We start from the raw sequence: 21,811 nt of genomic DNA, 5'->3' as shown, positions 1-21,811 counted from the left end.
CGGCCAGGCAGGGCGAGCGGCACCTGCCGCGGCACCGCCGGCCCCTCCTGGGCGCTGCGGACCGCTCCGGCCCCGCTGCCCTCCGCGGGAGGGTCGCGCTGGTGCCCTGGGCCCGGCAGCGTCGCTCCGCCCTGCCGCCTCGCCCGGCGCGCCGCATGCCGTCGAGGCTCTCCCAGCCCGCTGCCCCTCCGGCAGGCCTCCGCTGTTGGACAGCCCGGCCCCGCCACCGCCAGTTTTCGCTCGACGCTCGTCGGGCTTCGGGCGCGACGCTAAGGCGAAAACCGGGCCGCCGGGCTCGGCCCCGATCCCCGCGGCGGGAGAAGCCCGGCCCCGTGCATAGCCTTTAGCGGCCGGGCCGGCGGGATGGCGGCCGCGACGTCGCCGTTTCCCGGCCGCTGCCCGAGCCCTAGCAGCCGGCAGCAGCGGGGTGCCTGGGCAGCCCTCGCGGGAGCTGGCGGAGGCGGGCGCGGCGGCTCTGCCTCCCCTGCTAGCCGCCCCCGGAGCCCCCGGGGTCCGCACGTCTCGTTTGTAACGTGCCAGTTAGAAAAGGAAAAGGAAAACACCACCACCACAGAAACGAAAGCGTCTTTAAGACGTCCGGGCTCCGAATAAGCGATTTCGGGAGGGCACACTATCTCTGCAGACCTTACCATCGCCTTCTGAGATTTTAGTAGTAAGTGTCTGCCACTAATGTTAGTACACAGAGAAGGAGCAGCGGACCAAGGAGGAAATCTCCCCGGAGGCCGGCGGGCAGGAAGGCAGCGCTCGGCGAGAGCTGTCTCCCGGCCGGCAGCGCAGGGCAGGGCCGGGGGGCGCCCTGCGGGGGCCGAGCGGTCGCTGCTCAGGTGCCACGGCGCTTCCTCCCTGCCCTGCGGCCCCGCGGCCAGCTGCGGCTCCCCGCCGCTCCTCGCACTCGCCTCCCGCCCCTGCCTGTCCTGTCCCCCTGGCCGCCGGTTTGCGTTTTTCCGCAATCACACGCTCGCACGGCGAGCCGCAAGGGATTTCATCCGCTAGATTTCACGCTGATCGACCCGCCTCACCCTAGCAGACTTGCGTGACTCTTCGGTTTTGTACGTTTTTTGCTCAAATAAATCGGTTTATATGCTTTAAACTGTCGGGAGCAGAGAGGCAGCCCGAACTACCCGTGCCCCGCGGCTCTTCTTCAAACGAACAGCTCACAGCCAGAAACGAAGGAAGAGTTTTGCCTCCTTCGTTGCGAGTAAAGAATACCCCCCAGACCCGAGAAAGAAACTCCCACCAAGTGCTGAGGCGCTCCCCTCCGCCCGGGCACACTTTTGGCTGCTGCAGCCCAAGGCCCCTGAGCTCCGGCGCCCCGGGCCGGGCAGCTCCGGCAGCTCCCAGCGGCCGCCGCCGCAACGAAAGCGGGAGGGGGCAGCCGGCCCCCGCCGCCCGGCGTCGCCCCGAGGCTAGCCCGGCACCTGCCTGTGCCCCCCGGAGGTGGCGGCGGGGCGCGGGGTGCCGGGGAGGAGCCTCCGCGCCCGGCCCGCTCTCGCCTGTCGCCGAGCTCTTGTTCGAGGTGGGGGCGAGCGCCGGCGGAGCCCAGCCGGGCTTTCCGAGCGTGTAGCGCCGAAAACTTGCACCCCGGGGCACGAATCGTTTTAATTGCAACGATTTAACGTAAATTAGCGCTAGGGCTGCCCGGCTTCCCCGCCCGGCTCCGAGCCGAGAGCACAGCATCGCCCGCCCACGTCGGGCACCGCCGCCTCCCAAGACCCGCGGCGTCCCGGCGGCCAGGGGCGGGCGGCAGCGCCGAGAGGACGGAGCCGCTTCGGAGCGGCGGCCCCAGGACCGCCCCGCGCTCAGCGTGGAGTGCCGGGCGTTGCGGTGCTCCGGCGCCTGAACTCCTTGCGGAACCGGGGCCGTTTTTCTCTCAAATCCCAATTTTGCCCCGTGGCAGTTAGGCCGAGCTTTTCGCGTGAGCCGCCCCGGCGAGCCACGCCGGCGGCAGAGCACTCCGAGCCCGGCTCGGCGGCTCCCGGCAGCTCCTTCCCCGCAGCGCAAAATGGTGCCCGGGAGCAGTGCCGTGCCGTGCCGTGCCGTGCCGTGCCCCCACCTCCCCGGCCCTGCTCCCCTCCGGAGCCAAGGGTCGGCCAGCAGCTGGGGTGGCCGAGCTGCAAGGCTGGGGCTGGGGATTTATAGTTTTCTGTGCAAATAACTGAAAGCTGTGGATCTGCCCTGAGAAAGAGGGCAGACGCAGCAGGGAATTTCGAGTGAAGATAAACAACAGAGGTTTTATTGAACTGTAAAGGCTGAAAATCTCGTTGAACAGATCGAGGAAACGCACCCTCACGCACAAGACCAGCAAACATGTTACAGCCCAGCTCCAGCAAATGTCAGGCAGCTCGGTGCCTTCCCAAGTCGCGCCACGAAGCGGGGTCGTCCCTGTCCTCGTGGAAATCACCGCTGCTGGAAAGCTGCAAGCGGCACACCGGGTAACGCTCAGGTGTTTAAGGCTTTCACAAGCCCTGTACTGTTACCGACAGAGCGCTCTCCGCAGAGGACACACAGATTGGGCCCCGGGGGAGGAAGAGGCCAAACCCTGTTGCCTTTCCTCCTGCAAACAACCCTGTGGTCTTTTCTCCTGATTTCAGGACTTCACCTTCCTATATGCGCAGGCACTTGCAAAGAGATCTCGGGGCCAGGGATTGTACTTGGCTCGCGATGCGACCCCCCAGGTCTGGGACTGCCCGGCCTCTCCCGGTGGGTTCAAGGGAGACCGAAAGTCCCGGGGCGCCCCGCTCCCGGCTGTCCGGCGCGGCGGGACGAGGCAGACGCCTCCGGGCAGATTCTGACCGGCCGGGGACCTGGAGGCACGGCCCGGAGCCCACCTGCCCCCTGCTCCTGCCCGCTGGGCTCCGCGGAGCTGGCCTCGCTCGGCCTCCCCGGCCTCCGAGGGCGCCGTGCCCGTACCTCGGCCGGCGCGCATCAACCCGCCGCCGGCCCCGACCGGTGTGAGGAGCGGGACAGGGCGAGTGCCCAGGGTGGCACTCGCCGCGGGCACCTTCCCCGTTGACGGGGCCGGATCCTCGGGAGAGCGCTCGAAGCGCCGAGCGGCCGGCGGCGGCTGCGTGCCCGGGGGGCGCAGACGGGGAGCGCGGCGGTCCCCGGCAGCACGGGCTCTGCCGCCAGTCCCGCTCCCCGGCAGCCCGCGCCGGAGCTCCCGTGACAAATTTCAGCTTTGTGAAGGAACCGTTTAGCGGCATCCGCCATTTGAAATCCCATTACAAACCAAGACCAGACGCGGTGCTCGTCTGCTCCCCGTCACGGAATCACTCGACTAAATCAGGACGTAACCAGCGGGTCTGTCCCAGCGGGGCTGACAGCTCTCGCTTGCTCTGCGCCACGAACCGCTGCGCTCCTGCCCCAGGAAGCGCCTCTCGGGGCTGGGGGGATGCCGCAGTTATTTCCTCCCGGCCAGGCTTTCGGGGGAGCCGGGGCACCCCCGGCCCTCGGCCCAACGGCCCCGCCGGGCGGCCGGCCGGCCCCCGGCGCCCCTGGCAGCGCTCGGTCCCACGCCGCCGCAGCAACCCCACCTCTGAGAGACGAAACGCTCCGAGACCTCTGCGCTTCGTCAACACGGTGGAGTATTTGACATTCACAATTACCTGTAAATATTCTGGCCATTTTCTGTATGAGACGCTTTTTTTTTTTTTTTTTTTTTTTTTTTTTTTTTTTTAAATCCTTAAGCCTGGTAAGTCTCTCCCGGGAGACAAAGTGTAACACTGCCGGCACCCAGCGCGGCAGGCGGCGAGAGGAGCGCTCCGCTCCCGCGCGCCTTCACATCCCTCCCCCGGCACTCGAGCGCCCGGAGCGGGAGCACTGAATGCTCTGCTGTACCGTGCCCCTCTCTCCGTACCCTAAAACGCAACAACTGAAAACTTGATTTAAAGCGCTAATATCATAGAGAGATCTCAAATTAGTGACAGAACAGGAGGTGCCTATTACTAAACCATCGGACAAAACAAATCGGTTCACATGCGGGCAGATTAGGTGCCAGATTTTCTAACGATTTCAGATTTGCAACGGCAGTTTAAAAAAGAAAGATGAGATCTGAGCTGGTCACTCAACTCCGACATCTCGCAATCGGTCTCTATTTTTTACTTTAACCTCTCCCTTCCCTACCCATCACATCATAAAAATTAGCAGCGTGGAATTACCTGTCTGCTTCTCTGAGCCTCCTTCAAGTAAAGAAGGTAAAAGTCACTTCACCTATTAGCTTGTATAAGTAATAAAGAGGTGGTAACTCGGAGCTACTACATTTTGAATATTGTGTCACATGCTTTAGCATAAACAAGGGTGTTATAGCCCTCGCGATTACTGGATCAATTCATCTCTGCAACAACTTGTGGTGCTTTCAGTTCTGTGCAGATATTTATTCTGTCCCTGGCCATAGCTCTGCACATCCCGACTCGAACAGCAGCAGCCCCTCGGTTTCTGTGGCGTCTCTGCGCACAATTGCTAAGGGGAAAGGCGGTTTGTCAGCACCTTGCCCCTCTGCACCAGCCTGTTTTGAACCAGATCCGAGGGGATGATTGGGGCTGCAATTGAGGTTCCGCATCCCCGCAGCGCGGATAGCAGCCCGAAGTCGCAGCGGCTGCCCGGGCGCGCACTGTGCGAGTGGCTCCACTCTCCCCTCGCACAACGGGGAGGGATTTGCTCAATTTCAGCAAAGTGCTTTTTTGTTGTTGTTGTTGGTGGTGTGTTTTTGTTTGTTTGTTTGTTTGTTTGTTTTTGTTTTTGTTTTTGTTTTCAGCCCCACGCCTTTTACTAATGCGCTTGCTAGAGAGGTTGTCCAAAAGTGCGGCCACCCTGCCAGGCAGCTGCGGCGGCTTTTCAAAGCGCTGCCCCGCTCCGGCCCAGGGAGGCGTGTGTGCCCGGCCGGGAGAGGAGCGCCCACCTCGGAGGTTTGCTATGAGCCCCCCGCGTCCCGGCGGCTCCCTGCTCTATCCTCCCTCTTGCTCTGCTCCGCACCCAGTTTGAGCTCGCCCACCCATCGACTAGGAAAGAGACGGGGACCTTCCCCAGGATGGGGACAGGAGGGTGTCGTTTCTGCCGCCAGGCAGGGAAGGTTCAGCAGCGTCTGGCCTTGCACGCTTCCAACCTCGGCGACTGCCCTCGCCACCGGCACAGCGCCGCTGCCCGCAGGGCCCGGAGCAGGGCAGGGCGCAGGTGCCGCGGGCCGGGGCGACGCCAGCGACGCGATAGACGGGGCTGGGCGGTGGCTCCTTGTCCCCAGCAATGCCTCGACCGCAGGGATGTCTCAGGCACGGGAAGAGCGCCCGACGCAGGCCAAGTGCTCAGGACAGGGCACGGGCAGCAGCAGAACCCTTTCCAGCGCCGCCCGGGCCTGGCAGAGGCCGCCGGGCAGTATTCAGAGCCCGGGGAGGAAGCAGCCTGTGCCATCTCCCTCTTTCTGGCGCTCCGCAGACGAAGACGTCCGAACTGAAGCACCGCCAGGCCGGCGGCCCGAGCCTAACAAACGCCCGGGGCCCTCCCCTTCTTGCAGCATGCCCCCGGGGCAGGATCCCTTCCCCGGTCGCCATTCCCGGAGTCCGTCGGTTCTCCGCGGGGAATCCAGACGGTGCAAGCAGCATAACTAACGCCGTCCTTCGCTCGCACTCATCCTCCTCACACCCCTCGGCTCCCTCCGGCAGGTGAGGGGGCTATTCCGTGGGCCTACAAACGGAAAACCTGTCTGGGCCAGGTTTTCACCGCTGGACATTTTCCCCAGGGCTGCTCCCTCGGCCATGCCCGCAGCAGCAGCTGCGCCTGACAGCTGGCACCGGGGCGGGAGCGCCCCCGTCCTCACCCCCTCGCCCGGCCCCGGGAGCCTGTAGGGGAGTAGCGGCCACCGGCGCACGGAGCCAAGGGCACAACGGGGGCTCCGCGCCGGCAGGGCGGGGACGGGGACGGGAGCCCGGCCGCTCGCAGGCTTCCCAAGCCCCGCCGACGCTGGGAACCGAGCGCCCTGGGAGCACCCCCCCTCCCCCCGCACATTTGCCTCGGCGGTGACCACAGCCAAACAAATATTTGCGGAGCGGTCGCAAGCGTACGAAAGAAACCAGCCCTCCGGCTGCCCCTGCACGCCTGCAGCTGCCTGCCCGCTGCCCTCGCCCCCGGGGGGCACGGCGGGGCCGCCCGCAGACCCTCGGCCCCCCGGGCTCAGCCCCGACCAGGCCGGGAAGCGCCGAGCGGGGCAGTACGGCAGCGGGGCGGGGAGGGGAAAGGAAAGGAAGAGAAGGGGGGTGACGAGGAAGAGAACTCAGTAAATCACTTCCTTGCTTGCCACCTCGGTTAGACAGACGGCCCTGCTGCTCTGGGCCCGCCGGCAGCCCGCTCACCCGGATCTACACCGTCTTCGGCAGCTCCCTCGGCAAGAGCCCAGGGAGGCGCCCGGCCCCTTCTGGTGCGGCCTCGGGTGCCTCGCAGCTTGGAAAAGGAAAGGAGAGGAAGTCTGAGGTTTGTTTTTTTTTGTTTTGTTTTGTTTTTGTATTTTCGATTAAGACAACTAAGTACCCCGCACAGTGTAGCGGCCCCTCCCTTGTAACAGTTTCGTTATTGCTGCCCTGCCAGTTTACTCACTGCAGCTAAGACAGACTTCCCGACCCTTTGCAAAAATTAGAAACAACAGCTAATAAAGAAGCAAAATGGGAGGTAGACTCGATGGGAAATGAGGCATGGGAAGTAGCTGCGCAACTGCCCGGCTGGATTGCTTTTTCATTTATTTAGGACTGATGGATAATGCACAAGCCGTTACACCAAATTTTTAAAGAATAGGGCCGAATCCCAAACCCGGGCTCCAGCTGGCCATCTGAGTGGATGAGGACAGCAGGATGTGGCCCAGAGCTGGTGGAGGAGTGACTTTTCTCTTGGGGATGGCAGTGGGGGCCACAAGCCCTCCTCCTTCCCCACACTGTACAACCACGGGTTTCCCAGTGGAGGGTCTGAGGAGAGCTGGGCTCTGTGCCCTCCCCGAGGCTTCCTTGGAGCAAAGACTCCTATTTTAATTTTATTTTTATCTTTATACTCCAAGCATAAAAGGGGCAGAGCATACAAAGGACTTTTGAAGGGATTTTGAATCTTTTTGGTGCCTGACACTGCAACCAATTAAAGCCATGCAAGTGCACAATAATTAATATTTCCCTTTGAGATAATTTCTACTAATGCCTACAAACAGTGCCAGTGACTGTTTTCTTTTGCAATCCAGTTTCCTACAAATCAAGCTATGCACAGTTCTGACATACCCACAGCTCCCTCTACAAGCTTGCAGCTGATGGTTAAACAAGCCATGGTTCAAAAGTAGCTACGGAGACCTGCACAGCCAGAAGAAGGGAGAAACTTCCCATCAGAGGTGAGCAAGCCGGAGATGGGGAGAGCAGGGCAATCCTGCCAGTAGTCCCCCACTGTGATCTGCCTCAAAACAAACCCATCTTACTAGACAGGAGAGGATCAGCAGAGGAAGAAAGCTTATATAAACACTCCACCTGCAGGAAAGAAACTCCTAGCTCAGTGAGCCACAAGACACAAACCCAATAGAAACCACACGTCACTGTTCCCGCTGTTCACAGAACTTGCGGGTCCAAGATGCAAGACAGAAGAGTTGATTATCTGCGATTATAAGAGCTACCGGATGATACCCTGTGAAATGTCACAAGTGTAATAGTATTCAGGGTCCAATCTCAATGCCACCAATTTACATCCTCCACAATTCAATTCTCAACATAAGTTTGACAGCAATAAGAACATTATTATTATTATTCTTTAATTTCTTGCCTTAAAGACTGCTAATAGGACAGTATGAAAAGATTTGTTCCCTTCCCTTTCAGTGGTTCCTGTTCATATATCTATCTATCTATGTATATATTTTATAAACGGTAAAACAAAATTACTGGTACCATGGCATACTGTTCTCTCTATATGCTCATAAGATACCTGCTCTAGAAATTGCACCAGCATTTCCTAAAGGTTCCTGGGTAATGAATGCTTTTATGCGGTTTCTATTGTGTTTGCTATTGCTCCTAGAAGACCAGAGTTATTGGAAGATACATTTGGCTTTCCTTACTGCTTTGTAAAAGGTTTTGTGTTTTGTTTTTCAAACAATTAAAAATAGCTTGTCTTTTAAAAGATGTCTTTTTCAAAGCACAAGCAAGAGCACAAGCAGGGGAAACAATCTTTGAAAGAAAAATTACTTTGGACAAGTTTTGAATTTCAAACATAGTCTTTGTTTATATTTGACTGACAAAATGCCTCTCAAATATTCTTTGAAAGGTGATTACATTAGGCAGGGGCTATTTTAGCAATTTCACATCTCTTAGCACCATTGTATACAGGGATCTGTCCACCCACTTCCCTCACTACAGTCACAGTTCCTTGAGCCTTTATTCAGCTATCTTTCATCACTTCTAGAGTCATGCAAACTTTTTCTTCTTATGCAAATGAAGGCAAATTTCTCTCCACCACAAGTCTTTTCTAGGACTTCTGGTGGGCTGCAGAATCTCTTTTGGCCTGCTGATACCCTGTTTGGAGTTTTGCTGTAATACTTTGCTCAGAGCTGTATATAAGATGTTTTTCTGGTTTAACAAAATTTTCAAGATGATAAAAAACAATTTCTATTTCAAACTACAACAAAAAGTTGAAAATTTGAATGTTTCATAACTTTTTATTATTATTATTTTTTTGGGGGGTAGGGGTAGGGATAGTTTGTACTGCAAATCCTTTCTGAATCCCATATCTTTCCTTCTCTATCATATTTTTCTTGTCATTTAGGAACAAAGACCACACATCGCCTCCTGCAAAGGCACCATACAGCCATGACAAAGTGGCACGTTTAGTTATTCCTATCATCAGCTCAGGTGTTGAAAGCTTCAGTAACCACCTGAGTTTTGGGGTGCCATGAAAGCTCTCATTGTTCATTTTCTGCAGAGTCTTATCAGCACCACACTTTGATGTCCCTGCTACCTTTGTGCATCTCTACTACAATCAAAACTACAATTATTGACACAACTGAAAGGTTTTAAATACTTTTTTTTCCCCCTAAATATTTTTAACATATGCATATCAAAGCACATTTTGTGCCAGCTAACAGCAGATTTGTCAATAATAATAAATATCTAGCAGTTTTAGGAACGCTCCTGGGCTCCTGAACATGTGCCTGTGCCACCAAAGATTTAGACCAATTCTTGGCATGGTGTTGGCCCAAGCCAACTAGCATTCCCTGAAACAGCTCTTGGACATGTCTCAAGAGTTAGCCTGGGCCATGCTTCAACCCTAAAAGGCAGTTACTTGAAGCCACCTTGTTTTGGTGTGAAAGACAGTGCAACAGTATTGATGGAGACTGCTGTGGTCAAGTTAGCCTCAGTATCACGACTGTTCTGTCCAGTACAGTTGCTGCGTCTGACAGTTCTACATAAGATGGAGTAAGAAGGGCTGAACATCAGCTCATACTTTTGAACCCCAGGTCCTGCACACTGCTGTAAAAATGTACAGTATTGTGTAATGCATATAAACCAGATGAATACGGAAGAAAACCAGCTACTCAGCGTCGCTGTGGTGTGCCTCTGTACAGTTGTAGAAAAGCAAATTAAATCAGAATGTTCTGTGTCGTATGATCAATATTTAATTCTCTATGTCATTATGACATCTGTCCCTTCCCATGTACAGCACAGTGGCAATCTATGGTTGTAACATTTTAGTAACAACATTATCTACTGACAAATCTCCTTCTTTAGCAATTTTCGTCTAGGTTAGAACACAGGAAGAGCTCCCAGACTTCTTTTCCAAACAGAAAAAAAAAGGCCACCTTGGTCATCACTTCTCAGTCATTGCTCTCATTAAACAGATAATCCCCAACAACCAAATAATCAGATCTTTTTCATAAACCGATCCATTCGAAGATTAGCTCAATTTTAAAAATCTATTATTTCCCCTGGATAACATTCTAAATCTCATTCTTCTAAGTGTAAACTCCTAGTTTAACTCAAATCAACAAGAAAACTTCCATTTGTCTTCAACAGCCTCAGGATTTCATCTCAAGTACTTAGTCACAGCCTCTACAAGAGTAGAAAAGAGGGCAGTTCCATTAAAATACTTTGAAAAATAATATTTAGGATTTGTAGTGACATTTTTTCACAATCATTTCCCCAGAGAGTATAAGTGAAGATAATCTTATGAAGCTAGCTCAGTCACAACACTATGAGCATAAAAGAAAAAAGAGAGAAGACAGGCTTTTGTCTTATTTTTTTTCTTTTGCCTTACCTTCTCTTCATGTTTTTAGTGGTGACAGCAAGTCAGTGCTCATATACAGAAGAGAAAGGTAAAGAAACCTTCAGTGGAAGGAGAAATTGCACTTACTGACAACACAGTGAAGCACAGCAGACCAGAAACAAAGTTAAACATGACATACAACATCTGAACAGTGATGCAGGTACAGCTTCCTGATCACGCTTCCAGTTGCCAACAGCAAAGGCTGGCCTAACAGAAGAGACAGGTAGTGTACGTTTTCAAGACCTGAGTGCAAGTGCTGGTGGAACTTCGCTAAGGGTCCTTATCAGTCAGTGAACTCACTGAACTAGATTAGTAACTGGCAGTCTAGTTTGTTTTATGATCTACTGTAAGGTTTTCAGAAGCTGCTAGGGAAAGAGGGGGTGGAAATAAGAGGTGTAACAGGTAAAAACTCAGACACTTAAAGCATGCAGATTCTCAGAAAAGAAAAAGGATTTGCTAAAGACTATGAACAGTACAGAAGACAATGCTTTTCTTCCAAGGTTATATAAGCAGATGAAATACAATCAACACATACAAGTCCAGACCTGTTCCTCCACTGTCCAGAACAAAGCCACTGAAGAGAATAAGCACCATCCCAAATCCAGCCCTCAGATACCAAGAATGACCCAGACTCTGCAGTGGTGTGAAACATTATATCTATCCCACACGCTAAGAGCCAGAATGATCTGGGACTTGTTTTGCTGAATGTGGTTTTAGGCTTAGTAGAGCTGAAGCTACATAACAAGTAACAGAACTTGTCCTCTGGGATGTAGTATTGCCACCTGACAACTTCCACATGAGCAGTTACTTACTCCTATTAATGTTTGGTAGAGCTCAAGAATCATTAGCTCTTGTTTTGAAGAGATGGTGTAATGGTTAGTGCACAGCCTGGCTACTCAGAGGCTTGGGCTACACACTTGGTTTTGCTCCAGTTCTCCTTTTACAGAGAGATCTCTTGGGTGGGATTTTCAGAAACATTATTGACACAGAAGCACAAGTCTGATTAATCTTCTACCAGACTCAGCCTTTTAAGTCAAAAAGAACAACTAAGAACCTCTTCTTCTGAAGTCACTTCTTATTTTCCACATCTGGAAACGGAAACCAATCTGACCCATTAGACAATCTTACAGACATCTATATGGATATATTTGCTGACAATTGTAAAGGGTTTTTTGTTTGTTTGTTTTAAAACCACTGGACTTGCCAAAAACAGCTCTTGATATTTCCTCAAGTACGGGGAAGTCAAGTGCCTGCAGAACCATCACACTGCTGTTCCACACGAAAGCAGGCTCGAGAAAGACAAGGATCTTGTCCTGCTGCTCCACAGCTTCTCACCCTCTGCATGCACTGAGAATCATTTTGCGCAAGGCAGAAGTGAGACAAGGAGCTGAATGACTGCCCAAGGCTTCACAGCTGGTCCCTGGCAGGTTCCCCAGTCATTCCTGATTCCCTGTGCTGTGCATTCTTCCAGACCAATCCCAATTTCCCAATCTGGGAAAACATTTCCAAAATGCAAAGCAGAATCCAGACTCTCAGATTTTCATTTGGTTTTGGATGATCAGCAAACTTTCCATATTTAGAATCATTTTGAACTGTCTCTTGGGACACAAATATTTGGATTACACATTTTGTCAGGTCTCTTTTAATAGTAACATCTAGAAATTCCCTAGGAAAAATAGTATGTGCTTATTATCTCTTATTATCACTTATTATCTTCTTTCACACATTTAAAATATTTTAAAACTTCATTTGGCTCATCACCTGGTCTGAATCAATAATCAAGTCAATGTGAGAAAGAAGCTTCAGAGTCAGGGCTTAATTTTACATGTATAAAAATCAATGGTAAAAGTCCCATTTCTACAGTTGCATCCAGAATATGTTTCTGTACTGTTACACAAGTAACTATGCTAAAATGTGCTAACCCTTTGCTATTCAATCGCCATTCACCAATTTACTGAAGGTTTATCTACAATAAATAGTCATATATCTTTCCTTTTCTACACTGACAATTCTTGTTGTAGAGAATGTTCAAACATTGAATACACCTCCAGATGATTCCCTTCTTATCTATTGTGTGTTTGAAGAAGCCTGGGATTTGTGCAGCCTGACAGAAATTAAAACAATCTTGTTAAAGGCAACTATAATTTGCAATAACGCAAAACCGGAAGTTTTTCCCCAACTTTCTGTCTTCTGTTGTTCTTTGGGTTACTCCACGAGGCCTCCTCAACTCATATCACAAGTCTTTCCTATCTCAGAAAACTACTTTTGCTGTTACTAACTCAAAGGAGTTAATGAACTGTCAGTGTCATCATATCAACAAAGCCACCCAGCCCCTTATGCAAATGTAAAATTAGTAGCCAATAGCAGGATATAAGGAAATATTTTAGGCAAACTTTGCCAGGTTAGCATACCTACTGCTGTGTTTTTTCATCCACCTACTGCTGTGTTTTTTCATCCAGGCCATAAATCATAAATTCCAAGAACACCGCTCATTGTCAGTGTGACAAAAATGAGTAATCAGATAATCAGATAACCCTGATTAGATTCAAGCAGCCTGTCAAAAAAAAAAAAAAAAAAAAAAAAAAAAAAAAAGACACTACCATTGAAAAATCTTTGTCTCTAAATTGGAGAGACATGGATGTGATGGATGGACCACTCGGTGGCTAAGGAATTGGCTGGGTGGTCACACCCAAAGAGTTGTGATCAATGGCTCAATGCACATGTGGAGATCAGTATTGAGTGGTGTTCTTCAGAGGTCAGTACTGGGAGCAGCACTTCGTCAGTGACATAGACAGTGGGATTGAGTGCACCCTCATCAAGTTTGCTGATGACACCAAGCTGTGCAGGATGGTCGACACAGTGGAGAGAAGGGATGCCATCCAGAGGGACCTGGACAGGCTTGAGAGGTGGGTCTGTGCAAATCTCATGAGGTTCAACAAAGCCAAGTGCAAAGTCATGCACCTGGGTCAGGGTAATCCCAAGCACAAACACAGGCTGGGAGGAGAATGGATTGAGAGCAGCCCTGAGGAGGACCTGGAGGTGTTGGTTGCTGTTAAGATCAACAGGAGACACCAGTGAGCACTTGCAGCCCAGAAGGTTGAGGAGAGGGGGGATTCTTCCCCTCTGCTCTTGTAAGGCTCCACCTGGAGCCCTGTGTTCAGTTCTGGGCCCCCCAACACAAGACATGGACCTATTACAGCAGATCCAGAAGAGAGCCACAAGTATGATCAGAGGGCTGGAGCACCTCTCCTATGAAGATAGGCTGAGGGAGTTGGGGTTGTTCAGCCCCAGCAGAAGAGAAGGCTCCAGGAAAACCTCATTTCAGCCTTCCAATACCTAAAGGGGGCCTACAGAAAAGCTGGGGAGAGACTCTTCATCAGGGAGTGTAGCAACAGGACAAGGAATAATGTTTTTAAACTAAAAAAGGGTAGATTTAGATTAGATAGTAGGAAGAAATTCTTCACTCACAGGGTAGTGAGGCCCTTTAACAGGTTTCCCAGAGAGGCTGTGGATGCCCCATCCCTGGAAGTGTTCAAGGCCAGGCTGGGTGGGGCTTTGAGCAACCTGGTCTGGTGGAAGTTGTCCCTGCCCATGGCAGGGGGGTTGAAATTAGATGATCTTTAAGGCCCCTTTCAATTCAAACCATCCTATGATTCTACAAAAAAAACTTCAACCTTAGCAGTATCTACAGAAAGATGAATAACATTCAGCTTTAAATAAATTCAGAAAGCTTGTAGCTGTGTAGTCCTCTGGGATTCAGTGACTATGGATAGCCTGGATGATTTCAGCTTAAGAACAAGACCTCCAAAGAATGGCTCTGATAGACACACAGGGTTTTATGTTCCTGTGATATCCAGTAGGGTTGCAAATGAAGCCACTCACCTGCAGTTCAGAGCTGCCTCATTGAGATACCTACCTAAAAGACATAAACACTTTTCATTTTTGTGCCACTGGCCACAAGTCCTGGCTAGCTCATCAGCACTTGCTAGTTGCCAGATGATGTTGACCTTGACATTAGATGAATGCTATTGTTTTAGGTGAGTTATTCTCTTGCAAATCCTGTTGCCTTAGGGTTTAGAGACAGTCTGTTTAAACAAGTGGCTATAATTAATTGTTCAAAATGATTTTTAGGAATTTGGATTTATTTTTTTTTCCTGACAGTGCATTAGTAATAAACATTGTACAAAAATAAGGCAATTGCATGATGTTTGGGGTATTTGAGATTAAAAAAACATGCTCTAGCTCATTGTAATGTTTCTGTAGGCTGGCATTCTTTGTGAGAAATTTATTTCTCGTAACTGTTTTGGTTTTATGTTAGTTGTATATGTTAAGAACAACATCCACTGAAGTAGTCTCATGTGAAAAATGGAAATCTACTTACCTTAAGAAAGTAAAACCAATTGTGCATTTAATTTCTAATTTCATATGAATTGCATGCCACATTTCTGTCTCATCTCCCTTTCATTCTCCATGGGTCTTTAGCAAATATTTGGAAGTTAGTGGGAAAAGTTCAGAATTGTCAGCCAAGAGAATTATGCAACCATTAAAAAATAATTAGTGACATTCAGCAGATGAGGATGCTAGAAAGTACTGCTCTGACAAGCAGCAGTATGAAGAACCTGGAAGAGAACCAGGAGAAAAAGTACACATAGAGAACCCATTACTCAGCATGTATATTCAATATACTATATTTGTGAACTTGTAAACAAGCAGCCTGAATCTAGCATTCTGTTAAAGAATTTCTTGAAAAGAGAAGATAGCGAGTTGCAGCATGAGGGTCAGGAGCCATCAAGTTTCCATACATTTCCTGCTGTAAATAGCAACTATGGGGAAAGCAAAGAGATCTTTGCACCACCTGCATTTTTGCACAGCACCATTCCATCCCCCAACAGCAGATAAGGTATCTGGGGACAAGGACCCTTGCATTCTAGACACAACTGTTTCTTCACAACATTTTCCAGACAACACTTTTAATTCTGTTTTGTTTGTCTGTTTGTTTTTCCACTTAAAACATAAATAAATTAAAAAGCAAGTGATTTAAAAACAAAGCTAATAGCTCCAAATGGGAAAAAAAAAATTACCCTTTGATTTCAATGGAATAAATTAGGTTAACCTTTCCAGATTTTTTTTTCTCTAACTAGAACGTGTTTTTTTCTTCTTGATAGATTGTTTGTTCATGATTTACGAAGTGTATTACTTTCAACAAGCAGTCGAGGCTAGCCAGGGCTGAGCTTAAATGCAGTCTTTAGGCTGAGAGGCAGGGGGTGTAAGTGGAGGCCCAAGGTGAGGCTGCTGAGGCCATGAAGGCCTGTTAGTAGACTCTGGCCTTGATAATTATTCACCTAGCTATAAACTGTGGGGGAGAGAAAAAAGAAAAAAAAAGGAGTAAAATTAAATATGATGTTTTGCTGCACCTTAGACCAGGTGTGGAGCACTTATGCATATTTTTCTGGGTGCAAAGGCAATATATAACCTATCTTCAGCCCCAATGTCAATAACTCTAAAACTGAATTATTTTTTTCTGGTAACGCAAGCACTAGAACTTCATCCTAATAGAGAGAATTTGTAAATGCTTGGGGTACTGAGACAGACTGTGGTTAGTGGGGTATGATGCCCGCTGCAATACCAAAAATTTGAGAAGAAATCCTGTATTACTAAACTCATGCAAGATTTGCCATTGCTTTCAGTAGAGCCAGGATCTTGCCTCAGGCAAAAGCAAAACTGCAGAGGTTACAATATATGCTCTTCCATTCCAGCTCTCAAGAACAAGACCTGAATGGCAGATGTATTATTATTTATTGATATGCAAACTTGCACAAACATTATAATTTCAGATGATAGCTGAGTGCTCTCCTAGCTAAAAAACCTTATTTGAGGAGCTTTTTCAAACTTATTTTACCCTGAGTAAGCTGTGATTTCGACTTTGAACTGTGAGAACTGTTCTCTTCAGATACACTAAACATGTACAAGTTTCAGTTGGCAAAATCTGGTCATTGTTACAAAGGAAACTTTACCTGATCCTGTATGATTTTTTTTTAACCCCAAAATAAGTGTTTACTGTTTTTTTTATATGGAAAACCAACTATTTCTGAAAATATGTCTAAAAGAGCATAACTCTATCACAGGATACAGGGTTACATAACATAGGAACTGTGGGATAACTAAAAGAAAAATCAAATAACATCAACAGAAACTGATTTAATTCACTGCTGAAACTACCTGCAAAACATAATTCTATATTTCATTCTTCCTTTCTGTAAGATGGAAAATCAGTTTACACATTTTGTTGGCTAGCACCTGGCAACAGTCTTGCCAACGGCAGCACCAGTCAGCTTGGGACACACAACATGGTCAGGGTTCCACGGTCTTGTCCTGTTCCCTTCCACTTCTGAGTTTAGACTGCTTTGTGTTCATCCTAGAACAGCTGGCCAATTGTTAACTGTAATGCTACCTCTTGCTGCCTTTGAAAGAGCATGATTAACCCTGACAGTTGGCTCTCGGGTACTTATATTTTGAGGAAAACAAAAGCTAGGTCTTACAAATGCTCTCAGAAAGCAGTATTCTTCTGTGTCAAGCAGGAAGGAGGGGAACTGAGTCAACTAATAATTTTAAAGGATGGATGAATGTCCTTAACTCATGGTCATATATCCCCTTAAGTTCATAGATGTAAATGCCATTGACAGCAACATCCTCTGGAGTACCAGTACAGAAGAATTAGAAGGTCATTAAAACAGATGACTGATGACTTTTCCAATCCTCTTTCACTTTTTTTTTTTTTTTTTTAATCAGCATCTCTTCTCCCCCATGTACACACATATAAAGGCCTCTAGCTCTAACAGTCTCTCTAGGCACATTGCTATGATGGGGATGGAGAAGATCCTTTCTTTGGAGAAAAGGACATCGAGACCTAAAGCACCAAACCTCCTCTTGCTTTCAAGTGCCGTGAACTGCTGCAGTTATTTGGCACAGCCTGACAGCTGGCTTAGCTGGCTCATCACACTTCACAGGTGAAAAGCTAATGGCTTAAAAGAAAGAATAGAGTCCACAATTTGCAAAGCACCTCTGGGTCTTTTCAATATATTGTGTACATCATTTGTACACACGTGTTTGTGAGTGACAAGGGGGAGGAAGGTCTGGGAGAGATATAGAACAAGTAAGAATATAATTAAACCCCAAAACTAATAAGAAGAAAGATCTATAGGTAGGTAATATCACCTTGTGGTTTTGCAAGTTATTTTTAAGTACTGTATAAAATCAGTAAGAATTTGATTGTGGTATTCACAGTTGTGATACTAATCACTGGGCTCAGTTACAACACAAATCTGGCCTCAGGTTTATATTGACTGAACATCTATTCAATCAATAAAAAAACATAACCCATTCCTTTATTTCATATAGTCCCACAGTCTGTCGTCCCTTACACTACATCTGAATTGAAGTTAAGCATTGCAGCTTATCTTGTTCACTTCAAGGATGGCTTAATGAACAAAAGATGCATGCAGCTGTATCTCATTTTTTACACTGTGAGCTGAGCCAACTGGTGCTGCTGTACAGGTGTGGCAAGGAGAGAAGCTGAATGAGAAATCCTTCTGATGGAGATCATGACAGCATTTTGCTGGCTGAAACTTGCAATGGTGGGTGGTGGGAAACTGAGGATCAATATGGAATATTTGCATAGCAGCAGGGACTCACAGCCTGTGACTTTGGGGCTTCTGGATCAGGAATTTACCACCTGGATTGCTTTGGATTGGATGACAAGGCCCGGAGTTAGGACCTATTCTCAAGAGACGCAACATATGGAAAAAAGGTTTTAACGAAATCAGTGAGCAGTGTTCATTGTTAACTTTCACTCCAGCTCACAGAAAGAGCTTTTGTTGTCCTATAAAACTAACACACATACAAAAAGCAGAGAATGTTTTTACAAAAAATACCTGATCTGAACAAAAGGAAAAAAAAAAAAAAGACAAAAAAGACAAAGACAAACAGAATAAACACTCTTTCTCTATTGTAGATATAACTTATAATTAATTATCTACAGGTCAGTGTCTTGTGCACCTCGTGAAATTAAATTAAGATGGGTAAAATACAGTGAATGAGAGGCATAATGGTCTCACTTCCCTGTGGAGATGCATACATGCATGTGTGTGCATTCACACACAGGAATAGTGAGGGAGCAGAAGTGAGTGCTGGGAGAACTGCTGCTGGGCAGGACTTATCTTTGTCCTCCTTACTCTTACCAAAATTCCAGGTCTTATCAACAACCAGACTCTTTGGGATATCCCTCTAATCCTACACTGGAAGTCACAAACTTGAAGTTCTGATATGAAAAGAAATGACGGAGATAGAACCAGGGCAGGTTTCAGCTCAAAGATCGGGCTCTACAAACGAGAAGGCAGTAATGTCTTCTTCTATCAGGAGCTTGGGCAGTTCAGCAAACCTTTTTAGGAGATATTACTAAAAGTAAGTGAAAAGTGAATGATGAATTATATCTTCAGAAACATCCTTATGACATCTGCCATTCAGTACCTATATACATTATTAACTAAGCTGGTCCTAAAATTTTAATCAATTTAAAAACTATAAACCAGTTTCATTCTGTGTTTGACAGAGAAAACAATTTATTAAAGAAGAAGGAAAAAAAGCTCTAACAACATAATGCAGGAGATGTTTCAGAGGTTAATTCCACCTCACTTTCAGAATATTTTCTTTTGCAGGTTTTACATATATCTCAGATTCCACTGACTATGCCTTCAATTCTGGAAAATACAATAGGGCAAACAAGGTAGACAAGCAGCATCTGTGTTTCCTTTCAGAGTTAAGATACATGGGCCATATCCCTACAGAAACAAACAAACAGTAGAATACTGAATAACAATTTCTTTATGGGAGCACTGCCTATATAGCACTGATGAAGCCCGACACTTCACATCACAAAAACAAGGATATATTCAGAAGGAAGGTATTTTAGACACCATTGTTGACTCTGCCCTGGAATGTCTGTGTGTAGCAAAGCAAATGATTGCCCTGAGGGGATTGTCCCACTGCTCATAAAAAATGTCACAACCCAGCCTTGTCCCATCTCTACTGTGCTGTCTTAAGGCAACATCAGAGCAATCCATTTGGAGAAGCCTGTGCTGCAAATACTGATGTTTGAAATATTACGCAGAAGAGTGGCATTTTTTTTACCTGCAAAAAGTAGGCAGGGCAGATCTCTGAAAGAGCAGATTCAGATCTGGTCTTTGTCTGAAGTGAAAGATTGAAGAAAACAGAAAAATAAAAGAGGAAATGGTGTGCATGTTTGCACATACCCACATGACCCACACAGATTCCCCTAGAATGGCAATGGCTAACTCTGCCCTACCCTGCCCACACAACATCCTTACTGGATTTAGGGAGATCTGAGGTCTGGCACAAGACATATTTCTTCTAGCAAGGGTGGCCTACGATGTGGCAGGGTTCAGGCATGTTCGAATTGACCCGTGGTCCCTACATGTATGTCACAAAAACCCAGTGGATCTAAAGTATATGAGCAAAATAATTTGGGGTCTGTGATGTCTCCTCACTTCCAGCAAGCTCTGGAGTTCAAGGCTTCCTCTTGGAACAGAGTGCAGGATATGTTTACAAATTTAGCACATCTGAAAATGAGAATAACACCGGAACTGTACAGCACTCCCAGGGTGACACGTGAGAGGCCAAATCCTCCCCAGGCCTGCCTCTGTAGAGCAGAATACTTTAAACGGGATACTGGAGGAACACTCCAGGAAGGGGCCCTGACAGCACCTTCCAAGACTGGACTATCTATTGTTGAAAGCATCACACCCCATATAAGCTGCTGGTTTCTTTTGCTGTAACCTTTCACCAGCCCTGCATGCATACTGGGATACTGAAAACCTCCATGGGCCTGTGAAGCTTTCTTGTTTATAATGACAACAACATTACAAGCCAGCCATGCCCACAGCTATCAGAGGAACAGTCCACTACAGCATAAACACTATTCTAATATTTTCAATTAAATGCTTGCTATGACTTCAAGGTGGCTGCCAGGAAGCTTTGAGAGGTGGCAAGAACATGGCAATAGTCACAGGTCAAAATATCTGTAAGGCAGATTGTAAGGGATTCTTTGTTTTATACCCTTGGACTTGCATTCTTTTTCTGTCTTCTTCCCATATGAGATAATGCTGCCCATGAATCTCTCTCAGTCATCCCTTCAGAATCTTCCACTGCTCTTCTCTGGACATTTCCTTGTTGCTTAGTCCACTTAGATATTAGATAGATTAAGTGGAATATGGTATACAATATGGGGTTTTGCTTTTGACACACTGGAGATAAGCCTATACCCTTTGCCCTGATTCACTCTTTCAACATGCTTCTTACAAGCAGGTGAATCTGTCCAGATTTGTCACAGGGCAGTGCAGATGTGAATCTTCAACTTAAAACTTTTTGATCCAGCAGTCTAAAACCTAGGGGAATAAAGGGATCATTTTACACACTCCCAAATTCTTAGGACCCTTTTTGTATAGCCTGAAATCCCTATTTGTCTCTCAATTTCTGAGCAAGAGGATGATCCTCCCTGTAGAAAAAGAAAATGGACAGAAATTGAAACAATGGACACTGACAAGCACACTATCATTATAGGTATTTATGTGCTGAGTATCAAATTGACAGTACCTTCATTTGTAACTTTTGCTCATCTCTTCACTCTTACTAAATGAGCTCAGAAGCCAGAGGAGATTTGAGAGTGACAGAGGGTAATTACACACTCTAGGAGAAGATATTTTTCATGATGCATTTAGAACATAACAACCTACTGAAAAAAAAAGGCAGAAAGAATGTGGGTATTTCAATTCAGCTATGTTGCTGTCCTCAGAGAGCAGACTCCATGAAAAACCTACTTCTCGCTTTGATTCTAACTAAATGTACAAAGATTGCAAAGACTACACAATGTTTTTCCCCTAAATACTCAACCCTGCTTAATGTTGCCGTTTTTTAAAATCCTGTTTTAAATAATACATTTGTGTTGTTAATCAAGAATCTTAATTAAATTTTTTGAGTGGTTTATCTGTTTACTCTTTGAACACCCGTCTGTACAGGAATTTATCTAGTTGAGCTGTGACATGGCTCTGAGTATTTTATTGGATTTAGAATCAAAAAGCTAATTTTTTTATAACACTGAAGTCAGCACTAGAAAACAGGTATATCGAGGATGAGAATCAGCAACAATGGATGAGAAAAGGTGTGGGGGGAAACTTGCATTGTTCTATCCATATCACTACCTGAAGTTAGTTGATCCCCTTTTCACTAGCTCCAGTTTAATGAGGAAGGTATCAGAAACTACTTTAGCAAAGACAGAATATTGTTATTCCTGGTCCTTTGCAGTGAGGTCCCTCCAATGGCAACTAGATCACTCACCTTTAGTTTGAGGCTTTCATTTCACTTGCTGAGCAAGGTTTTACTTCTCAAAGGAATCCTGCAGTTTCGTACAGCCAGAGAACTATCATTATCTGGTTATTGCTTTTTCACACAGAGG

The 21,811-nt window shown here is 47.4% G+C and overlaps 1 long non-coding RNA gene across 1 annotated transcript; it reads left to right on the top strand.

The window, feature by feature from the left end:
• The first annotated feature begins 5,538 nt into the window (after positions 1-5,538).
• Positions 5,539-9,622, top strand: LOC311438987. Its single transcript, XR_014694487.1, has 4 exons — positions 5,539-5,675; positions 6,320-6,480; positions 7,229-7,372; positions 8,788-9,622. It is a non-coding gene; the product is annotated as an uncharacterized lncRNA (long non-coding RNA).
• Positions 9,623-21,811: the final 12,189 nt, after the last annotated feature.

Source organism: Aythya ferina, assembly GCF_964211825.1.
Source record: "Aythya ferina genome assembly, chromosome: 6".
NCBI classification, from domain to species: Eukaryota; Metazoa; Chordata; class Aves; order Anseriformes; family Anatidae; genus Aythya; species Aythya ferina.
The sequence above is the reverse complement of the archived record's forward strand: the minus strand, read 5'-3'. Positions and strand labels throughout refer to the sequence as shown.